General features: G+C 42.7%; 1 protein-coding gene and 1 non-coding gene across 2 annotated transcripts in view; both read right to left on the bottom strand.

Annotated features, from left to right (window-relative positions):
• Positions 1 to 23759, bottom strand: part of CEP128 (centrosomal protein 128) — a 450179-nt gene that overhangs the window by 194751 nt on the left and 231669 nt on the right. The window lies entirely within an intron of this gene.
• LOC119936116 lies at positions 18848 to 18971 on the bottom strand. Its single transcript, XR_005453647.1, has one exon. It is a non-coding gene; the product is annotated as a U6atac minor spliceosomal RNA (small nuclear RNA).

The raw sequence follows: 23759 nt of genomic DNA, 5'->3' as shown, positions 1-23759 counted from the left end.
TGCATACTTTCCCAGAGCATAGTATCAATCACATCAAACAATGATATTTATTGAGCACTTACTGGGGAAAAGCACTGAACTCTGCACTTGGGAAAATACAATATAATAGAGTTGATAGACACAATCCCTGCCCACCAGGAGCTGAGACTCTACAGTGGTCTGCACATGATAAGAACTTAATATTATTATCACTACTATTTCTGTTACTGTTGGTGCAACAGTACATCTAAATAGCTTCTTAGCATTTTAGGCATGAGGGGTTAGCTGTTTGCAAACTCACACTCCAATGTTTTCATGCCAGAAGGACCACAGGGGTCTACCTGGTCTCTCTGAAATAGTCTTCCTCTTCCACGCTGCTCAGAAGCAGCATGACCTTGTGGATAGACAGGACTGGGAGTCAGAAGTACCTGAGTTCTAATCTTGGCTCTACCTTGTGCCTGTTGTCTGCTGTGTGACATTAATTTAATTTAATTATGGTATTTGTTATGCACTTACTATGTGCCAGACACTGAACAAACCACTGGGGTGGATACAAGCAAACTGGAATGGACACAGTCCCTGATCCACTTTGGGCTCACAATCTCAATCCCCATTTTACAGATGAGGTAACTGAGGCCCAGAGAAGTGAACTGATGTGCCCAAGGTCACACAGCAGACATGGAAGAGCCGGAATTAGAACCCATGACCTTCTGACTCCCAGGCCCATGCTCAATCCACTATGCCATGCTGCTTCCTTGAGCACTTTACTTCTCTGTGCCTCTGTTCCCTTATCTGTGAAATGGGGATTTTAGACTGTGAGTCCCATGTGGGACATGGACAGTATCCAATTACGTTGCACCTACCCCAGAGCTTAGTAAAGTGTCTGGCATATAGTAAGCACTTAAAAAAAACATAAAAATAGGAATCAAATAGGAATCAAAAGAAAAGAAAACTACAAATGACTTACAAATAGTAAAATAAGCATCAAAACTTTTTTCCTTCAACCACTTCTTCAAGCTCTAGTTTCAAGTGTCCCCTGCCACCCAAACAAAGGAGCAGTGGGTGAGCAAGCACACAGCAACCATGCAGTCTGGAGCCTCCCCTTGCCACTTCTGCCCGACATTGTCAGAGGGCAGCCTGCCTGCCCAGCTCTCAGAACGCTGACTTGGTTGTAGAACCTTATAACCAAGGTCTGCTTGCATGGAGCCAGCGAGGCGACTGCAGTCAGTCATATTTATTGAGTGCTTACTGTGGGCAGAGCACTGTACTAATCACTTGGGAAAGTACAAAGTAACAGACCCATTCCCTGGCCACAAGAAGCTTACAGCCTAGACCTTCCCCCACAAGTAATGCTGGATCCGCTTACTTTACCACCATTTTTTCAATTGTCTCATTTTGACTTGTTCTTATTGCATTTACCTCATATGATTGTTTTATGTGCGCGTCCTTCCCCACTTAGATTAGGAATTCAGGATCATGTCTTAACTTTCTTGGATTTTCCCCCAGCGCTTAGTATAATTCCAAGGGCACAGTAAATGTTTGGTAAATATAAGTAAAAATTATGAAAATAATAAAAAAGTCCTTTGTTTTTTCCAAAGAGCTCGTTGTTGGCCCAACTTGTACTTCCCAAGTGCTTAAGTACAGTGCTCTGCACACAGTAAGCGCTCAATAAATACGATTGATTGATAGGGACCATCTCTATATGTTGCCAACTTGTACTTCCCAAGCGCTTAGTACAGTGCTCTCCACACAGTAAGGGCTCAATTCATTCATTCACTCAATCGTATTTATTGAGCGCTTACTGTGTGCTGAGCACTGTACTAAGCGCTTGGGAAGTACAAGTTGGCAACATCTAGAGATGGTCCCTACCTAACAACGGGCTCACAGTCTAGAAGGGGGAGACAGAGAACAAAACACAACATGTGGACAGGTGTCAAAATCATCAGAAGAAATAGAATTAAAGCTATATGCACAATGATGGTATTTATTAAGCACATACTATGTGCAACACACTGTTCTAAGTGCTGGGGAGGTTACAAGGTGATCAGGTTGTCCCACGGGGGGCTCACAGTCTTCATCCCCATTTTCCAGATGAGGGAACTGAGGCCCAGAGAAGTGACCTGCCCAAAGTCCCTCAGCAGACAAGTGGCGGAGCCAGGCTCAGAACCCATGACCTCCGATTCCCAAGCCCGGGCTCCTTCCACTGAGCCACGCTGCTTCTCATAAAAATGATGATAATAATGATGGCATTTGTTAAGCGTTTACTATGTGTGAAGCACTGTTCTAAGCACTGGGGAGGATACAAGGTGATCAGGTTGTCCCCCGTGGGGCTCACAGTCTTCATCCCCATTTTACAGATGAGGTCACTGAGGCTCAGAGAAGTGAAGTGACTTGCCCAAGGTCACACAGCAGACATGTGGCAGAGCCGGGATTAGAACTCATGACCTCTGACTCCCAAGCCCGGGCTCTTGCCACTGAGCCCCGCTGCTTCTCATAATAATGATAATAATAATAATGGCATTTGCTAACCGCTTACTGTGTCCCAAGCACTGTTCTAAGCACTGGGGTAGACTCAAAGTCATCGGGTTGTCCCACATGGAGCTCACAATCCTCATCCCCATTTTCTAGATGAGGTCACTGAGGCCCAGAGAAGTGAAGTGACTTGCCTAAAGTCACACAGCTGACAAGCGGTGGAGCCGGGATTAGAACCCACCACCTCTGCCTCCCAAGCCTGGGCTCTTTCCACTGAGCCACGCTGGTTCTAATAATAATAATGATAATAATAATAATGGCATCTCTTAAGCGCTTACTATGTGCGAAACCCTGTTCTAAGTGCTGGGGAGGATACAAGGTGATCAGGTTGTCCCACCTGGGGCTCACAGTCTTAATCCCCATTTGACAGATGAGGGAACTGAGGCCCAGAGAAGTGAAGCGAATTGCCCAAAGCCACCCAGCTGACAAGTGGTGGAGGCGGGATTAGAACCCACGACCTCTGGCTCCCAAGCCCGGGCTCTTTCCACTGAGCCACGCTGCTTCTCATAATAATAATAATGGCATCTGTTATACGACTGAATGAATGAATGGTTTGCAAATTAGATCCAGGGAATGACAGTTTGTATACAGAAGAGGCAGCTTTTAAAACTTCTTAATTGGTTGGTCATGGAATTGAGATACACTTTGTCGAGTAAAAGAACAACCAAATTAATTTGGAATGTCTCTTTTGGGCTGAGAAACAATCATATAGGTTTTGGAAGCTAGGCTTAGGAATGGGAGGTGGTGTTGTGATGTAAAATACCTTTCCGTACGCTTCTTTGTTCCCTTATTTAATTTCTGTGGCCCTCAATCAATCGTATTTATTGAGCGCTTACTGTGTGCAGAGCACTGTACTAAGCACTTGGGAAGTACAAGTTGGCAACATATAGAGACAGTCCCTACCCAACAGCGGGCTCACAGTCTAAAAGGGGGAGACAGAGAACAAAACCAAACATACTAACAAAATAAAATAAATAGAATAGATATGTACAAGTAAAATAAATAAATAAATAGAGTAATAAATATGTACAAACATATATACACATATACAGGTGCCTTCTATGTACACACATGCCACTTAGGGTAAACAGGAACAGCTAAAATACATAATCTAACAATGACAACATAGAGCAAATGCAGGCTTTGCTTTCAGGCAGTACTTCAGTCAGTCAGTCAACAGGTATTTTTTGAACTCCCCAAAAAATGTTTCGCACAGTTCTGGCTGTTTGCTCTCACACTTTTGTTTGATTGAGGAAGTATGCAAATTTTAAGTATGTAAGTTCTAAGTTACAAAGGAATATTGGTGGGACCCATTTGAAAAACTGAAAATTCAGTTCAGTAAAAAATGCTCTTTTAATTGATTTTTCAAGTACTCCAAGCCCAATCTATTTAAACTTATTTAAGCTTACCCCAAAGGGTAACATGAGTGAATTAAACCCCTATGGGCAGCCAAGTTGTTAAACAACTTAAATCAGCACATACAATTTGAGAATGGTTTTGTTCTCCTTTCCTTTCAGGGTAATTGAAGTAGGACATCATATGGCCTGGACCTGGGGAGATGTGTCCAGAGTGCTTCTCACTACCTCCCACCTACCCTCCTACGCCAGGGAGATGACCCATAGTATTGAACTATGGGGCCAGCAGAAATTTGCCTCTTAGCTGTGAGAAGTGGTTAAGTTGGATGGATGGATGTAGCACGGTCCCAGTTGGAGCAGTGAGGACCCTGAAGATTGTACTATTAACAGTGGTATTTAATGAGCATTTACAGAGTGCAAAGCACTGTACTAAGCACTTGGGAAAGGATTACGGAACAGAGTTGGTAGATTCGTTCCCTGCCTACAACAAACTTCCCGTCTAGTGGTTGTACTGTACTGATGTTTTCGGTGATTTGACCCCGTTCTCTGTTTCCTTGTCCTCCTGGCCTCACCTTTTGGACTGAGAACCCTTTGGGTGAGAACCCTCCGCAACATTGCCAAGATCCGCCCTTTCCTCTCCATCCAAACCGCTACCCTGCTCATTCAAGCTCTCATCCTATCCCGTCTGGACTACTGCACTAGCCTTCTCTCTGATCTCCCATCCTCGTGACTCTCTCCACTTCAATCCATACTTCATGCTGCTGCCCGGATTATCTTTGTCCAGAAACGCTCTGGACATATTACTCCCCTCCTCAAAAACCTCCAATGGCTACTGATCAATCTGCGCATCAGGCAGAAACTCCTCACCCTGGGCTTCAAGGCTCTCCATCACCTCGCCCCCTCCTACCTCACCTCCCTTCTCTCCTTCTACTGCCCAGCCCGCACCCTCCGCTCCTCCACCGCTAATCTCCTCACTGTACCTCGCTCTCGCCTGTCCCACCATCGACCCCCGGCCCACGTCATCCCCCGGGCCTGGAATGCCCTCCCTCTGCCCATCCGCCAAGCTAGCTCTCTTCCTCCCTTCAAGGCCCTGCTGAGAGCTCACCTCCTCCAGGAGGCCTTCCCAGACTGAGCCCCTTCTTTCCTCTCCCCCTCGTCCCCCTCTCCATCCCCCCATCTTACCTCCTTCCCTTCCCCACAGCACCTGTATATATGTATATATGGTTGTACATATTTATTACTCTATTTATTTATTTATTTATTTATTTTACCTGTACATTTCTATCCTACTTATTTTATTTTGTTGGTATGTTTGGTTCTGTTCTCTGTCTCCCCCTTTTAGACTGTGAGCCCACTGTTGGGTAGGGACTGTCTCTATGTGATGCCAATTTGTACTTCCCAAGCACTTAGTACAGTGCTCTGCACATAGTAAGTGCTCAATAAATACGATTGATTGATTGATTGAGAATGCGAAGCAGTGTGGCTCAATGGAAAGCGCACGGGCTTTGGAGTCAGAGGTCATGGGTTCAAATCCCGGCTCCACCAATTGTCAGATGTGTGACTCCGGGCAAGTCACTTAACTTCTCTGTGCCTCAGTTACTTCATCTGTAAAATGGAGATTAAGACTGTGAGCCCCCTGTGGGACAACCTGATCACCTTGTAACCTCCCCAGTGCTTACAACAGTGCTTTGCACATAGTAAGTGCTTAATAAATGCCATTATTATTATTATTATTTTGATCTAGGAACCATGCCTCCATCAAAGTGTTTTGCACAGTGTAAGCATTTAAAACATACCACATAACATAATAATGATATTTACAACAATAATAAGGCCAAGTAATTTTCCAAGTAGGTGGCTTTAAATCCACATCCATCTTCAGCTGCATTTTCCATTTCCCAAGTGCATACGATTTTTTTTTCTTTTAATCATAAAAATTTAGTGGGGATGTATGGAATCTTTGGATTTGTAAATCAGGATGTTCCCATCAAATGTGTTCTCCTGCTTTCCAAGTTACACAATGCTCAATATTCATACACCTTGTGAGGCCATCAATGAGACAATTTACAGGGAAAGACAGTCTCTTGTTATTCAATTGTTCACCAACTCAAATGATTTTCCTAGGAGTAAAAAAAAATTCCTAAAATCATTTATTTCTTTTACTCTTTTATGGGTGGCGGAGTGAATTTCATTTCTGTAAAGCATGAGCATGTCTGCTAATTCAGCTATATGGTGTTGTCCCAAGCACTTAGTACAGTCCTCTGCACATAATATGTGCTCAGTAAATACCATTGATTGATTGAATATTTGCCATAATTGGCAAAGGTGTTGAATGGGCAGTCCTAGAAGAGGAACTCCTGCTTATAGAAAGAGACACTGCAGGGCAGTGATAGGAAGTTCTTAATTTTACTTTACTACACACAGCCATTTGAAAAAAAACCCCTCAACCCTGAGGAGAAGAGCCATCTCTAGTGGTACAATAAGACAACGCCTATAAATGAGAATGGTTAATCTGGAGGACTTGGATACAATAACATTCAAGTACAGCAGGCTGAACCCTATCAAGTACTTCCAAACCATCTTCTGTTTCTTAATCTGGACTTGGTTAGTATCGGTGACTAATTCCCTGGATCCTCACAGCTCTCTTTCAAAAACACATAGTGAAACCCCGGGTTACGGAAACTAAGTGGACAGTGTTCTGCATAATGCAGGCATTCAATAATTAGAGGACAATAATGTTTATTTAGCTTTGAAATAATAAAAGCTTACCCCCTGAATATCCTGTCAAGATAGTCTAATGACTTTAGTCAGGATCAAATGAACAACAATGTGAAGAAGCAATCAATCAGTGGCATTTATTGAGACTTTACTGTGAGTAGAGCACTGTGGTAAGGGCTTTGGAAAGTGCAATACAATAGTTGATAGACTCTCCTGATCTCCTGATGACCTCCTGACTTCATGATCTCCTGACCTCAAGGAGCTTATGATCTAGTGGAGAAGACAGGCATTTATATAAATTACACAGAGGGGAATAGGAGAGTGTAAGGACATGTACATAAGTGCTGTGGGACGTGGGGTGACTATCAAAAGTGGTTAACATAATGGAGAAGGGAGGACAGTTAGGATAGGGAAAGGAGAGGGTAGTCAGAAAAGGCTTCTTGGAGGAGATATGGTTTTAGTAGATTTTGTAGATGGAGAGAATAGGGGTCTTCAGGTATGAGCAGGGAGGAAGTTCCAGGCCAAAGGAAGGATGTGAGCAAGGGATCAGTGATGAGAAATACGAGATCAAGGCCCAGTGAATAGTAAAGAATTGTGTACAGGCTGGGTTGTAGTAGAAGATGAATGAGGTTAGAGGAAGGATGGGGAGAGCTGATTGAGTGCCTTAAAGCTGATGGTATGGAGTTTCTGTTTGATGCAGAGATGGATGGGCAATCTTGGGGATTGGGGAGATGTGTGCAGAACAGTTTTCAAGTAAAATGAGCTGGGAAGCAGAGTAAGGGCTACTGTGGGGAGAGAAAGGAGGCAGAGAGGTCAGTGTGGAAGCTGATAGAGTACTGGAGGAGGGGACTAGTTCTAGAGATGATGTAAAGGTAGAAAGGATTTGGTGACATAGTGAATTTGAGATGAGTGGAGACTGTAAGCTCATTGTGGGCAAGGAATGCATCTGCTTATTGTTGTACTGTACTCTCCCAAGCACTTAGTACAGTGTTCTGCACATGGTAAGCAATCAAAAAAAGCGATCAAATGAATGAAACTTAAGGGGTTTCTGAGATAAGGAGGATGGTGGTATTGTCTACAGTGATAGGAAGATTGAGGGGAGGATTGGATTTGGATGGGAAGGTGAGAATTTCTATTTTGGATTGGTTAAATTTGAGATGTCAATGGGGCACCGAAGTAGAGATGGCCTGAAGGCAGGCAGAAATGCAAGACTGCAGACCTCAGTCAAGGGCCAGTGTGCTGGCACAGTTAATGCTCTCACATTTACCAGTTTCTACAGAATAGCCTAATATGTGGGCTTCCTTCTTTTCTTCCTTCGCTCCCCTCACCAATGTGTTTATTTGTCCATTTTTATGCTGGCTCCTAAAACCAGTTCTGGGAGGGGGAAGCCATTTTTCTTCCTCATCCCAGGCACTAAGGTGTCTAGTTGTGGCTCTGGCAAAGAAGTAGAAACATTATACAGGAATGAAGGACAAGTTATTCAGTCTCCAACAATAGCAACAGGTCTTATGGGGAATAATAGGATAGTTTTCTTCCTGGTCTTCCTCTTACTGTTCATGGAGGTACCATCCAACATATCTAACTTTTTTCTCTCCTTCAACTTAACTTGCCCTCTAATAATCCCCTATGGATTGATACCTTGCCTAGAACTTTTATCCAAACACCGACACATTCGAAATTACAATTCATTAAAACACAGGTTTAGAACAGATATTTTGTCATCCAATTCTTCTGGGTGAATTAAAAGCCAAAGCAGGGGAGGAGATAAGGAAGGATTAGTTTTTATTGGTGCCTTAGCACCAATCTGTCTTCCAATCTGTCTTCAGGACCTGAGGCCTAAGAAAGAAGCTGCCTGGTCTTCATGCTATAAGGACTTCCCATTAGCCCTTACTCCAACCTCGGAGAGGTAATAATAATAATCATTCTGGTATTTGCTAAGCGCTTACTATGTGCCAGGCACTGTACTAAGCCCTAGGGGAGATACAAGCGAATGAGGTTGGACACAGTCCCAGTCCCACATGGGGCTCACAGTCTTAATCCACATTTTACAGGTGAGTTAACTGAGGCCCAGAGCAGTTCCGTGACTTGCCCAAGGTCACACAGCAGACAAGGGGCAGAGCAGGGATTAGTACCCAATTCCTTACGAAACAATGTCAGTGTAAGGCCTTCTCAACTTTGAGAATGTTGGAAAAACTGTTGATGGGCCTGGGGCTGCAGCTGGGACTGTTAGTCATTCATTCATTCAATCAATCAATCATATTTATTGAGCGCTTACTGTGTGCAGAGCACTGTACTAAGCGCTTGGGAAGTACAAGTTGGGAACATAAAGAGATGGTCCCTACCCAACAGTGGGCTCATGTTTGAGCACTTAGAACTCTGCTTCTCTAGTCACAAGAAGCCAATGCTCCTATTGTAGTTATCAATGTCTTATATGTTGTTTTTGTATTATCATTTTCATTTCATCTTTCCTTATGCTTCATTGCCAATTCTCTACCCACTTATTCCTAAACTGAGACCCCTTGGGAGCCAGGGATCATTATCAGTCAGTCAGCAGATATATTTATGGAGCACTTACTGTGTGTGGAACAGGGCACTAGATGCTTGGGCAAGTATAGGAAATGACATAGACACAATCTCTGTTCTTCAGTAGTTCACACTCTAGTGGGGGAGACAGATATTTTTCAACCACGCATTTTATCCCAGTACTTAGTAACGGCTCTGGAAATAGGTGCTTCATAAATACTATTGCTACTGCACCAATGCAGTATCTGCAGAAGCAGAGAAAACAGATGTAAACAACTCGCTCATTTGAAAAGCACCAAGATAAAGACGGACATGGACGTGGACACTGATACGTGAAAACAAAATTGACTACATCCTGTCAGATGCAGGACACATAAACCATGATTTATCTGGGACTGAGGAGTCAATTTCTAATATATCATCTAATCATTCTGCAATCACTATGGTGATTGACCATGACAAGGAAAGAAGAATTAAAGCAGTAAGTAACAAACAAATTTTGAGATCAAGTTTTAGCATTTCTGATCCTCAGGGGAGGCAAAAATCATGGAGAAAGGGATCGATAAAAGTGGACTGCAGGAAGTAGAAAAGTGTAAACAGAACATGACATAACAGCAATGACAAACATGAAGAAATCATCACCAGATGGTACTTTGAGACTGACAAGACAGAAAAAATGTTGGAGAAAAAAAGAGAATAATTGATTTGTAATTATTAATAAGATGATAAGAACTCTGAAAGGTATTTTTCCAAAAGGAAAACTAAGGAAAATAGTAGAGGAAATATTTGAGGTAGATTAAAAAAATAAATGAAACAGACATTTGATGCCAGTTTTACCTAGAGGCAGAAGTGGAAAGAGGGAAACTAATCAGGATGGAGGAAAACAAGTAGACTAGCAGTCCTACAACCATCAGTTTAAATCCTGAATTCAGCGGCAGAACGGGGTATCGAATGGGTAGGTTTGCCTGATTTGATGACGGAAGTGGAATTGGCCATGCAGAAAATGAAAAGGGGAAAATTACCTGAATCTGATGGACTCATGATGGAAGAATTGAAAGCAAGAGGCCTCTAGCTATGGCTCAAGATTTTACAGACTACAGTAAAAGACAAATACTCCTAAAAGCCTGGAATTGTTAAAAATTGTTTTGCAACCCAAGAAAGGCATTACTGAAGTCTGGAAAAATTTTAGGCCAATCTGTTTGCTATCACAGGTTTAAAAATATTGCAAGCAAGTCTTTGTGGATCAAATTCAAGGAAAACTGAATAATCAGATTGGAGGAACCCCAAAGCACTTATGTATATATCCATCATTTAGTTTAATGTCTGCCTCCCCCTCTAGATTGTAAGCTCCTTTTGGACCAGGGAACGTGCACCTCTGTTAATAATAATAATGATAATAATAATATTAATAGTAATAATTGTGGTATTTGTTAAGTGTTTACTATGTGTTGAATGCTGTATTAAGTGCTGGGGTAGATTCAAGGAAATCATGTCCTACATGGGGTTCACAGCCTAAGTAGGAGGGAAACAGGTATTGAATCCTCATGTTGCAGATGAAGGAACTGAGGCACAGAGGCATTAAGTGACTTGACCAAGGTCACAGAGCAGTTAAGTAGCAGAGCCGGGATTAAAACCCAAATCCTCTATCTCCCAGGTCTGTGCTCTTTCCACTAGGCCACCGTACTGTACTCTGTTGTACTGTACTCTCCCAAGCACTTAGTATGGTGCTCTGTATTCATTCATTCATTCATTCAATCAATTGTATTTATTGAGCGCTTACTGTGTGCAGAGCACTGTATTAAGCACTTGGGAAGTACAAGTTGACAACACATAGAGACGGGTCCTACCCAACAATGGGCTCTCAGTCTAGAAGGGGAAGACAGACAACAAAACAAAGCATGTGAACGGGTGTCAACTCATCAGAATAAATAGAAATAAAGCTAGATGCACATCATTAACAGAATAAATAGAATAGTAGATATGTACAAGTAAAATAAAGAGTAATAAATCTGTACAAACATATATACAGGTACTATGGGGAGAGGAAGGAGGTAGGGTGGGGGGGATGGGGAGGAGGAGAGGAAAAAGAGGTCTCAGTCAGGGAAGGCCTCCTGGAGGAGGTGAGCTCTCGGGCTTTGAACGGAGGAAGAGAGCTAGCTTGGCAGATGTGCAGAGGGAGGGCATTCCAGGACAGGGGGAGGACGTGGGCTGGGGGTCAATGGCAGGACAGGCGAGAACGAGGTACAGTGAGGAGGTTAGTGGCAGAGGAGCAGAGGGCACGGGCTGAACTGTAGAAGGAGAGAAGGGAGGTAAGGTAGGAGGGGCAGAGGTGATGGAGAGCCTTGAAGCTGAGTGAGAAGATTTTGCTTGATGTGCGGGTTGACTGGTAGCCACCGGAGATTTTTGAGGAAGGGAGTTACCTGCCCAGAACGTTTCTGCACAAAGATGATCCGGGCAGCAGCGTGAAGTATAGACTGAAGTGGGGAGAGACAGGAGGATGGGAGATCAGAGACCATCTCTGAACTCAGTATGCACTCAATAAATGCAACTGATCAGTTGATGAATTGGAAACAGGTGATCTTTCAGAAGGCTACTCTAGGTTAGATCAAATTAATGTCACCAGATAAAAAAGAAGAGCACAGACTATAAAATCCCACTCTACCTACTGTTAATTGAATTCAAGGAGGTTTATATTCACTCAAAGTTGTTTTCTAAGGGCTATTTGAGTAGGAAATATCAAATACCAAACACTCACTTATGTTTATTAAGGACCTTAATTTACATGCATCAACACACATTACATTGATAAAGCTATCATTATAGACACTAGAGAAGGTGTGAAATGAGCTAATGGATTGTGGAGTGCCTCAAGAAAGTTAGACCATGAAGTGGCTTTCCAGGAGAGAAACTATAAATGCCTAGGTAAGCTGATTATGTGACTCTTGTATCATGTTCCCTGCAATAACTTGAAAACACTCTTACAGAAAATACAGGAGAATTGGCAGATGATTGTTAATTTGGTTAACATGGAGTTCCACTGGGTCAGAAGGAAACTAAAATCATCATCATCATCATCATCATCATGGCATTTGTTAAGTGCTTACTATGTGCCAAGCACTGTACTAAGTGCTGGGGTAGATACAAGCAAATCGGTTGGACACAGTCCCTGTCATTTCATTCATTCATTCAATCACATTTATTGAGCACTTTCTGTGTGCAGAGCACTGTACTAAGCGCTTGGGAAGTACAAGTTGGCAACATATAGAGATGGTCCCTACCCAACAGTGGGCTCACAGTCTAGAAGGGGGAGACAGAGAATAAAACAAACCATATTAACAAAATAAAATAAATAGAATAAATATGTACAAATAAAATAGAGTAATAAATACATACAAACATATACATATATACAGGTGCTGTAGGGAGGGGAAGGAGGTAAGGTGGGGGGGGATGGGGAGGGGGAGGAGGGGGAGAGGGAAGAGGCTCAGTCTGGGAAGGTCTCCTGGAGGAGGTGAGCTCTCAGTAGGGCTTTGAAGGGAGGAAGAGAGCTAGCTTGGTGGATGGGTGGAGGGAGGGCATTCCAGGCCAGGGGGATGACGTGGGCTGGGGGTCAATGGCGGGACAGGCGAGAACGAGGCACGGTGAGGAGATTAGCGGCAGAGGAGTGGAGGGTGCGGGCTGGACTATAGAAGGAGAGAAGGGAGGTGAGGTAGGAGTGGGCGAGGTGATGGAGAGCCTTGAAGTCGAGGGTAAGGAGTTTATGCCTGATGTGTAGGTTGATTGGTAGCCACTGGAGATTTTTGAGGAGGGAAGTAATATGCCCAGAGTGTTTCTGCACAAAGAAGATCTGGGCAGCGGTGTGAAGTATGGCTTGAAGTGGGGAGAGACAGGAGGATGGGAGATCAGAGAGGAGGCTGATGCAGTAGTCCAGACGGGATAGGATGAGAGCTTGAACGAGCAGAGTAGCGGTTTGGATGGAGAGGAAAGGGCGGATCTTGGCGATGTTGCGGAGCTGAGACCGGCAGGTTTTGGTGACGGATTGGATGTGAGGGGTGAACGAGAGAGCAGAGTCGAGGATGACACCTCGTGGGACTCACAATGTCAATCCCCATTTTACAGATGAGGTAACAGATGCACAGAGAAGTAAAGTGACTTGCCCAAGGTCACACAGCAAACAACTGAGAGAGCCAGGATTAGAACCCATGACCTCCTGACTCCCAGGCTCATGCTCGATCCAGTATGCCATACTGCTTCTCAAACTACACATGACTTAATCAGCAGTGCCCTTTTCACCACACTATAAAGCAGAAAATAGATCTTCCTCCAAGAAGGACCAAAGAACATCTCTGAATCCCCCAGAAACCCTAATTATACCTTCTTCAGCTACCCAGACGATATCCCTATAAAGTTGGTGGACAGCTGTTTGGTTTAAATGCCTGTGCTCCACACAGCTCCCTAACTGGCTCCTCAGTGTGATCCTAAGGCCCCCAGAAAGACGTTCCTTTGGAATCTTTCATTTCTCAGACTTCATCTACGCTTTGGAATCCGGATGAGGATATTTTTGTCTTCTTTTGGCAAAACAGACACAAACTCTTGCTTTTGTACCATACGAAAGTACAAACATATGTCTTGGTTAGATGGTTATTTTTGTTTGAAAAGGTCCAGTACACCAACAACTTAAGAGCCAAATGCACAGGCACACAAACGCACACAAAAGGGGCCTTAGTTGAACATCAATCAAACCATCCCTCAAGCTCCTGTTGCATAACTCTTAAATCTTCATTTATCATTGAAGGGGCAGCCTGACTGTCCCTTTCAGATCTGTTCCCCTATAGATGGATAACAGATTTACTTATCTGAAACCTTTGTTCTCCACCATAGCTCAAAGAGTACTCCTCTGCAGGAAGCCCAGAAAATTTCAATTAAACCCTTCAGCCATGGGGGGCCTTGGGGGTGGGGTGGTATCTGTCTTTGATTAAAAGAGGGCACCTTACACTCATCTTTCGCAGCATGGATAGTGGGTAGAATATGGGCCTGGGTGTCAGAAGCACCTGAGTTCTAGTCCCAGCTCCACCACTTGACTGCTGTGTGACCTTGGGCAAGTCACAACATTTCTGGGCCTCAGTTACCTCATCTGTAAAATGGAGATTAAGACTGTAAGCCCCATGTGGGACATGGACTGTGTCCAGCCTGATTACCTTGTGTCTATCCTGGCACTGAGAACAGTGCTTGGCATATAGTAAGTGCCTAACAAATACAATAAAAAAACTTATTCAAAAGCTGATAACTCTTCACGTTGCATGGCCTGATCTAGAGCATTTTGTGGAAATTGATCAGAGTTTCCAGTGGAAGAAATAAGAATTTAAGAAATTGATCTGTAATTCTAGTACCATACAGTACCAAATAAAGGAGGCCTGAATAATGGACAAGAGCCAAAGGTTACTAGGGGAAAATGATTATGGAAGGTAACTGGCTCTCTCTCTTACAAATGCCTCCAAGTATCCTGTTGCTCAGAGCAGATGGGCAAGATGAGCAGGAGTGGATGGGAAGGGCGATTGGTATGTAGGATGGCCATGGGCAAGGTCTGTTTTTTCATTTCTCCTCCTAACCAACCACTTCTAAATAAATACCAACTTCAGTGGCCTTTAGTGGTTCTCCCAGCTCATCCTGGCATGGAAGCAGCATGGCATAGTGCATAGACCACAGGCTTGGGAGTCAGAAGGTCATGAGTTCTAATCCCACCTCCACCGCTTAGCTGCTGTGTGACCCTGGGCACGTAACTTCACTTCTCTGTGCCTCAGTTACCTCATCTGTAAAATAGGGAATGAGACTGAGCCATATGTGAGACAGGGACTGCATACAAATTGATTTGCTTCTATCTACCCCAGCGCTTAATACAGTGTTTGGCATATAGTATGTGCTTAATGAATACCACAATTATTATTATTATTATTATTATTATTATTATTATTATTATTATTTTATAGCTTGCTGGTATGATTCTGTGAAACATCACTCTTGCCATCACAGATATAAGTCCCACAATCTTTTTCCAGGTTCTGTATAAAACAGGTGGGTGGCTGTTCAATCAAAGATATTTACTGAATACTTAATGTGTGTGCAGAGCACCATACTAAGCATTTGGGAAAGTACAATACTATAGATCAATCAATCATATTTGTTGAATGCTTACTATGTGCAGAGCACTGTATACCTTCAATTCAATCTCATTTATTGAGTGTTGGGGGCAGAGCACTGTACTAAGCATTTGAGCACTGTACTAGACACTTGGGACAGTACCATACCCTAGAGTTGGTAGAAATGTTCCCTTGTCCACAAGGAGCTAACAGCCTAGAGTATTGGTAGACACGGCAAGAAAGATAATGCTGTCTCCATAACGGGAAGGCAGCTAAAATAGGCAAAACCAAGTGAGCTTTCTGGATAGTAAACAAAGACTTGAACGCGCAAGCAGTTCTTCCTAAAATTCAGCCCACTTTTTGCAAGCTGAGCACAACTGGATCTTTTAATTTAATGAACCAAGAAGGACTGATGGGTTGCACAGGGTGTCTCCTTTTAGTTTATTGTTCACAAACCACTGACCACCTTATTACATTATCTATATAGGAATCTGTTTTCCTGCTCTTGGTTTGGGGGAAAGGGGAGGTGAGAGGGGAGGAGTTAAAAAGCCTCAACATTAGCCTCACATATCACAACTGACAGGTGCTTGAGGTTTAAAAGCACCTTTCACAATTCCCATTTGGTCAGGGCAAAAAGGGAGATTTACTTCAAAGAAATGGGACTTGAAAATGTTGACCTTGAAACATAGCAACTTGCCAGTAATAAATGAGAGACTTGCAAATCTCTAGGAATAAGCAGGGAATGTATCTTACTTTCCAGCTCTAAAATCAACATCTCTGCAACACTTACTGCTAAGAGAAGCAACTATAATAAAAGAAACCCACAAGTTTTCTCTTGCTCTTCTCAGCCATCGGCTTGTGATTTTCACAACATAATTAAAATAATATTGTGGTGTCTGTTCAACAACAACTGCAGGATGAAACAGCTGAAAAGTATTTCAGGAAGAGACAATGCTACGAAATATGTTGATAGCCAGTTGCATGCTGATTAGTTTATACACTGGGGGAAAAGTTACATGAAAATAGAATCAGAAGTGAACAAGGATATGATTTCGAACTTCAATGCCCAATAGCATTAAAAAGACGATGAACCACCTTAAAAATCTTGAGCTACATTAGAGGATAAGTCTCCCAAAGAATGCCATAGGGAATGTCATCTCATGGCTTAAAACTTTTTAATATCCTCCCTCCCCTCTTAACCATTATTCACTAGCAGTTATGGATTCCATTACGCATATTCTGGCTCACTATAGGCACATCTCTAGGGTGGTTTATTGTCCTATTTGTGCTAAAATTCCTCTGACCTCTACCAGCAGTGTGAAGACGACTGAGCCAATAGATTGGGTTCACTTACAAAGAGCAGCTTATGCTTTCTCAAAATGACATATTTATTTTCTCATTCAAAAAACTATACCATCTGGGGAATAAATATTTCTCTTTTATGAAAACTAATCAAAATCAAAAGAGGGTGTCTTCCCCTTATCCACATTTCACCGAAATAAAAATAAACAAGGGACTACTATGATATATTTAATTTACGTATCTTTTCGCTCCAAGGGAATCTTGCTTCATGCATCAAAAGTTCTCAACTTTCTGGCCCTTCCTAATTTTTCAAGAATGAGAAGTGTCATGACTGATAGGAAATTGTGCAGTGGAGGAAGATAGCCATATCTACACACACTCTAGAGACCATTTACCTTTTGGGAATTCATGATGAATTACATCATAGGGATTCTAACCTTACACTTCCTCAGAACAGTGCTTTGCACATAGTAAGTGCCTAACAAATACCATTATTATTATTAATGGTGGGTCCTTATAGGAACGGATGGGCGAAATTGTACCAACACATTTTTCTTCTGATGCTTTTTCTCGGTCATTTTCATGGAATCTTCCTCCAACTCTCACCCAGCAACAGTTCTGGGTCCCCTTCTGTTCTGACTGTACACTCACTCCCCTGTGGAATTTATCTGGCTCCCAGAGTTTCAACTGCTAGTCATGCTATTGACTCCAGAATCTACCAGGACAAAAAAAAAGTCTCTTCCCTCTCCAGTTCATACTTGATTTTTTTCTTTTTTTTTTTTTTTGCCTGGATCATTTGTCTAAAACATTGCTCTGCACCCATCTTCCCATTACTCCAAAACTCAAATGGTGACCCATTCCTGTTGGCATCAAGTAAAATTTCCTATTGGCTTGAAGACATTCAGTCAGAAGTTCCCCTCCTACTTATTCATTTTCTTCATACAACTCATTTTCCCCAGCCTAGCCCACATTCTTTGTCCCTCAATGTAATCTACTCACTGAGCCTCATTCTCATGTCTCCCACCTCTGATCCCTTGCTCATATCCTTCCTCCTGCCTGGAACTCCCTCCTTCTTCAAGCCCACCAGACTGCAGTTCTCTCCATCTTTGGGGTCCTCCTGAAGTCACATTTCCACTGGGAGGCATTCTCCAATTAACTTTTCTGCTCCTATCAACTTCCAAACCCTACCTTTGATGCACTCATTCATCTACAGAGGAGAGCATATTGGCACAGCATGACCTAGTGGCAAGAGCCCGGGCTTGGGAGTCAGAAGATGTGGGTTCTAATCCCAGCTCCACCACTTGTCTGCTGTGTGACCTTGAGCAAGTCACTTAACATCTCTGTGCCTCAGTTACCTCATCTGTAAAATGAGGATTGACACTGTGAGCCCCACATGGGACAACCTGATTACCTCATATCTACCCCACTGCTTAGAAGAGTGCTTAGCACAAAGTAAGCACTTTACAAATACCATAATTATTATTATTATCATTGTTATTACAGTTCCATTTCTCCTTTCTCTTCTTCTCTCTGAATGTTATTTTTACATATGTAAAGTTCTGGTGGGCACAGATTGTCTCATCTTATTGTGTTTTCCCAATCACTTAATGCAGTGCTGTATGCACAACAGGCTCTCAATTAATACTATTTAGTGATCAATCGACTGACAATGAATCAGCAGACAAATTGACATCCTTTCAAAAACCTAGACAAAGGGAATTAAAGGTTCTCTGAATGAATGAGAGTTCTATTGACCTAGTTTTTTTTTACTAATCAGATTGATAGCTTCTTCAGCTATTGGCTTTTCTCCACATGTGCGAATGTGGCTGAAAAGCCTACGAAGAGAGAAAAGACCAGATCTAGACTCCAGAATCAATATAAGTCAACATAATGATTCTGGTGGTGATGGCTTGCGAAGGGCCACTCAAGTTGTCATGTCCCTGCAGGTCACGGTCCTCCTGGGTCACAGGAAAGTGGAAAGCAGGAGTTAGTGCACTGTAAAGTTCACACTAAGGTTTAAAATTGCTGCCCTTCTTGCCCCTACACCAGTTGTCCCACATCTATCTGAAAGAACAGAACCATAGCCATGTCACACATTATTCACTGGCGCTCACAATAATATCATCCCCAACCATTGCCATGGGCTGGAGTGTGCAGGTCCCTGTTTTTTGTTTGTTCATTTGCTTAGTTTTAATGGTATTTGTTAAGTGTTTACTAGTGTCAAACATGGTTCTAAGAACTGAGGTAGGTACAAGTTAATTAGGTTGGATACAGTCCCTAATCCACATGGGGTTCACAGGGAGAAAAATATAGTTAGCACAAAGTAGGTGGCAATGCCTTAAGACTACATGTGTTGTAAAGGCCACTAGGACCTCTTCCATCCTTCTCAAGGGGAGTGCTAATCTTCTTCCCTAACATACAACACTGTTGTTGCCCAAAATCCTCTGTTCCCACTGATAGAGCCACTAATTACCAGTTAGTAGTTGCACATCAAAGAATGCAAAAGTGAGAGCTGTGCACAAGATCTGTAAAAAACTGGCATTTTCCAATTTTTCCAGCCCATCTCCAGTGATAAATTCTGCTGCCCAGTGGCAATCAGGGATGGTGAAGTATATTTGCCCTTTGCTCTGGGCTTTACTACCTGCACAAAAGTGTCTCTGCTGAGGCTGAAGAAAACCCAAACTCAGAGAAGCATGGTCTGAGTTGAAAAGGAGAGAAACAGTGTGGCCTAGAGGAAAAAGCACGGATTTGGGAATCAGAGGACCTGGGTTCTAATCCCAGTTCCACATGGGATTTCAGTCTGCTGTGTGATCTTGGGCAAGTTACTTAACTCTTCTATGCCTCAGTTTTGTCATCTGTACAATGGGGATTAAATCCTAATCCCTCCTACAGATGAGGAAACCGAGGCATAGAAAAGTTAAGTACTAATATTGTGAGCCCCATATGGGACAGGGACTGTGTACAATCTGATTATCTTGCATCTACCCCAGGGCTTAGTACAGTGCTTAGCACATCATTAGCTTTTAACAAAGAACATAATAAATCATAAATTCTTATCATAAAATGTTAAGTAAAATTTGATATAGAAGTTTGCTCATCTGAAACTGAAACTGTCACCTGGACTTCACCTCATATTATCAGACCTCTTTGCCTATATTCTAAGAATAACTGCATCTGAAAAGGAACAGTTATCAAGATGGTCACCAATAAGCACTTTATAACCCACACAGTCCCAATATTATCTATTTCATTTGGCATATCTATATGTCTCAGGCAGGAAACAAAGCCATTATTCATTCTCTCATGTCCTGTTTCTCCTCTGGATATTCACTGCATTTTTTTCAAGCCTTGTCTTTGTTTGGAATAGACTCCTATTCAATAGTCCCACTCTCAACACACCTTCAAAAACCTTGTGAATATCCACCTTTTCAAGTACATTCCCAGACTCCAACCCCCATAAGAATTTGATTTATTAAGACAGCTAAGATTGTTGCTGCAGAGATACTGGTTAGCATTTCTAACATAGGTCTTTGCAAGCTTCTATTCTTGATTTCTGAGTTTTGTTTCATTTCATTAAAATGGGTCTCTTTATTAATGTGAAGGCTGTAATGAGATTATTCTAATTCCATATTGTCTCAAACTTTAGCAGTTGCTTATTTGGGAACCTTTACAAAATTATTCCACGATGACAACATTTCCTTCCTTGCCTATTCCCCAAGCTAAGCCTGTTCTAGGCTTTTCCCGTTGAGCTTCCATGCTGAACCTGATACTTTGTTCTGCCCTCCCACTTTTCCATTACATAGCCTTGCAAAAGAAAATGGAGCACATGCCAATCTGCAAACACTTAAAGATTTTCACTCTCTCCTCAAGTCCTACACAGACAGGAGAGTAAGTGAAATTAGCATGCTTTTCTTCTGGCAAAGCATTCTTGATTATTTGTCCCAGGAGGAATCATTTTAAAATTTTAAAGATGCAATTCCCAATATTACATTAAAAACTCCATGTAATATTCAGGATGCTATACATCTTCATTTGAATTTAAAGCTTAGTGATGTTTCTATCAAGATGTGTGTCTCAGAATCAGAATAGAAACATATTGAAAGATGTTTAAAGATTAAAGGTGTGAACCTTGAAGAAATTTATGGGAGGGAGATATTCAAATTGTCCAGAAATTCTGAAATCATGTTATTCAAAACCATAACACATAAAAAGCATTAGATAGGACATGGGCTTTGGAGTCAGAAGGACTTGAGTTCTAGCCTCAGCTCTGCCATTTATCTGCTGTGTGACCTTGGGTGAGTCGCTTAACTTCTCTGTGCTCGTTTTACCTCATCCATAATGGGGATTAAAACTGTAAGCCCCATGTGGGACATGGACTGTGCCCAACCTGATTACCTTGTATCTACCCTAGCGCTTAGCACAGTGCCTGGCACATATTACCATACAATACTCCAAAAAAAAGAAAGAAAACAAATGCAGCCTAATGTACAATGCAAGTGGAATTGCTTTAATACCTGCACTCTGACAGTTTACAATAAAAACCCATGGTAGTGACCTAGACAAAACTGTAAAAATTAATCAAATTATTAAGTGCATTTATCAAGTGTCTATTGTGGTTAGATCACTATACTAAAAGCTTGGGAGAATTCAGTAGATTTTGCAAACATGATCCCTGCCCTGAAAGAGCTAACATTTTGGCAGGTTAGTCACTAAAATAATTTGCAGAAAGGAGGAAATGGAAAAACCGGAGATACGTACCTGAGTTACAGCTTAAATAATAGGGTATGGATGGAAGCTATGTACGCAAGTGCAGTGGAAGTTTGAACAGATATAACCGAAATACTTGCTCAAATGACATGTAAAAAAATTAAATTCTTGTTACAGGAATTTTAAACATATAGTATTACTGGTTATTCAGTATCTAAGTGGCCCTTCAAAAAAAAACCAATCAGTAGCTCTGAGAATTTTTTTTTTTCAAAAAATGTTTGGTTCTTATAAAGAGGTCAAGACATTGTCTAATATATGGCACTTATGTACACATCTCTAAATTATTTATATTATTGTCTCTCTCCCCCTCTAGACTGTAAGCTTGTTATGAGCAGGGAATGTGTCTACCAATTCTGTTGTATTGGTCTCTCCCAAGCGCTTAGTAAGCTTGTTGTGGGCAGGGAATCTGTCTATTGTTATATTGTACTCTCCCAAACTCTTAGTACAGTGCTCTGCACACACTAGGTGCTCAATAAATATGATTGAATGAAATACAATTGAGTGAATAGTACAGTGCTCTGCACAGTAAGTGCTCAGAAAATACCACTGATTGATGCAGGTGGGATGGCAGGACACTTGCGTTCTCATCATCATCATCAATCATATTTATTGAGCGCTTACTCTGTGCAGAGCACTGTACTAAGCACTTGGGAAGTACAAGTTGGCAACATATAGAGACAGTCCCTACCCCACAGTGGGCTCACAGTCTAAAAGCGGGAGACAGAGAACAAAACCAAACACACTAACAAAATAAAATAAATAGAATAGATATGTACAAATAAAATAAATAAATAGAGTAATAAATATGTACAAACATATATACATATATCCTACCTCACCTCCCTTCTCTCCGTCTACAGCCCACCCTGCACCCTCCGCTCCTCTGCCACTAATCTCCTCACCGTACCTCGTTCTCGCCTGTCCCGCCATCGACCCCCGGCCCACGTCATCCCCTGGGCCTGGAATGCCCTCCCTCTGCCCATCTGCCAAGCTAGCTCTCTTCCTCCCTTCAAGGTCCTACTGAGAGCTCACCTACTCCAGGAGGCCTTCCCAGGCTGAGCCCCTTCCTTCCTCTTCCCCTCGTCCCCCTCTCCATCCCCCCCATCTTACCTCCTTCCCTTCCCCACTGCACCTGTATATATGTATATATGTTTGTACGTATGTGTTAATCTATTTATTTTACTTGTACATATCTATTCTATTTATTTTATTTTGTTAGTATGTTTGGCTTTGTTCTCTGTCTCCCCCTTTTAGACTGTGAGCCCAATGTTGGGTAGGGACTGTCTCTATATGTTGCCAACTTGTACTTCCCAAGCGCTAAGCACAGTGCTCTGCACACAGTAAGTGCTCAATAAATACGATTGATGATGATGATGATGATGACTCTGCTCTCTCGTTAACCCCTCACATACAATCTATCACCAAAACCTGCCGGTCTCACCTCCGCAACATCGCCAAGATCCACCCTTTCCTCTTCATCCAAACCGCTACCCTGCTCGTTCAATTCTTCAAACTATCCTGACTGGATTACTGCATCAGCCTCCTCTCTGATCTCCCATCCTCCTGCCTCTCCCCACTTCAGTCTATACTTCACTCTGCTACCTAGATCATCTTAGTGCAGAAACGCTCTGGGCATGTTAATCCCCTCCTCAAAATTCTCCAGTGGCTACCAGTCAACCTACACATCAGGCAAAAACTCCTCACTCTCGGCTTCAAGGCTCTCCATCACCTCGCCCCCTCCTACCTCACCTCCCTTCTTTCCTTCTACAGCCCAGCCCACACCCTCAGCTCCTCTGCTGCTAACGTCCTCACTGTGCCTCGTTCTCACCTGTCCTGTCGTTGACCCCCAGCCCACATTCTCCCCCTGGCCTGGAATGCCCTCCCTCCACACATCCGCCAAGCTAGCTCTCTTCCTCCCTTCAAAGCCCTACTGAGAGCTCACCTCCTCAAAGAGGCCTTCCCAGACTGAGCCCCCTTTCCTCTCGCCCTCCCCATCCCCCCTGCCCTATCAATCAATCAATCAATCAATCGTATTTATTGAGCGCTTACTATGTGCAGAGCACTGTACTAAGCGTTTGGGAAGTACAAATTGGCAACACATAGAGACAGTCCCTACCCAACAGTGGGCTCACAGTCTAAAAGGGGGAGACAGAGAACAGAACCAAACATACCAACAAAATAAAATAAATAGGATAGAAATGTACAAGTAAAATAAATAAATAAATAAATAGAGTAATAAATATGTACAACCATATATACATATATACAGGTGCTGTGGGGAAGGGAAGCAGGTAAGATGGGGGGATGGAGAGGGGGACGAGGGGGAGAGGAAGGAAGGGGCTCAGTCTGGGAAGGCCTCCTGGAGGAGGTGAGCTCTCAGCAGGGCCTTGAAGGGAGGAAGAGAGCTAGCTTGGCGGAGGGGCAGAGGGAGGGCATTCCAGGCCCG

Source organism: Tachyglossus aculeatus, chromosome 1 (assembly GCF_015852505.1).
Source record: "Tachyglossus aculeatus isolate mTacAcu1 chromosome 1, mTacAcu1.pri, whole genome shotgun sequence".
NCBI classification, from domain to species: domain Eukaryota; kingdom Metazoa; phylum Chordata; class Mammalia; order Monotremata; family Tachyglossidae; genus Tachyglossus; species Tachyglossus aculeatus.
The sequence above is the reverse complement of the archived record's forward strand: the minus strand, read 5'-3'. Positions and strand labels throughout refer to the sequence as shown.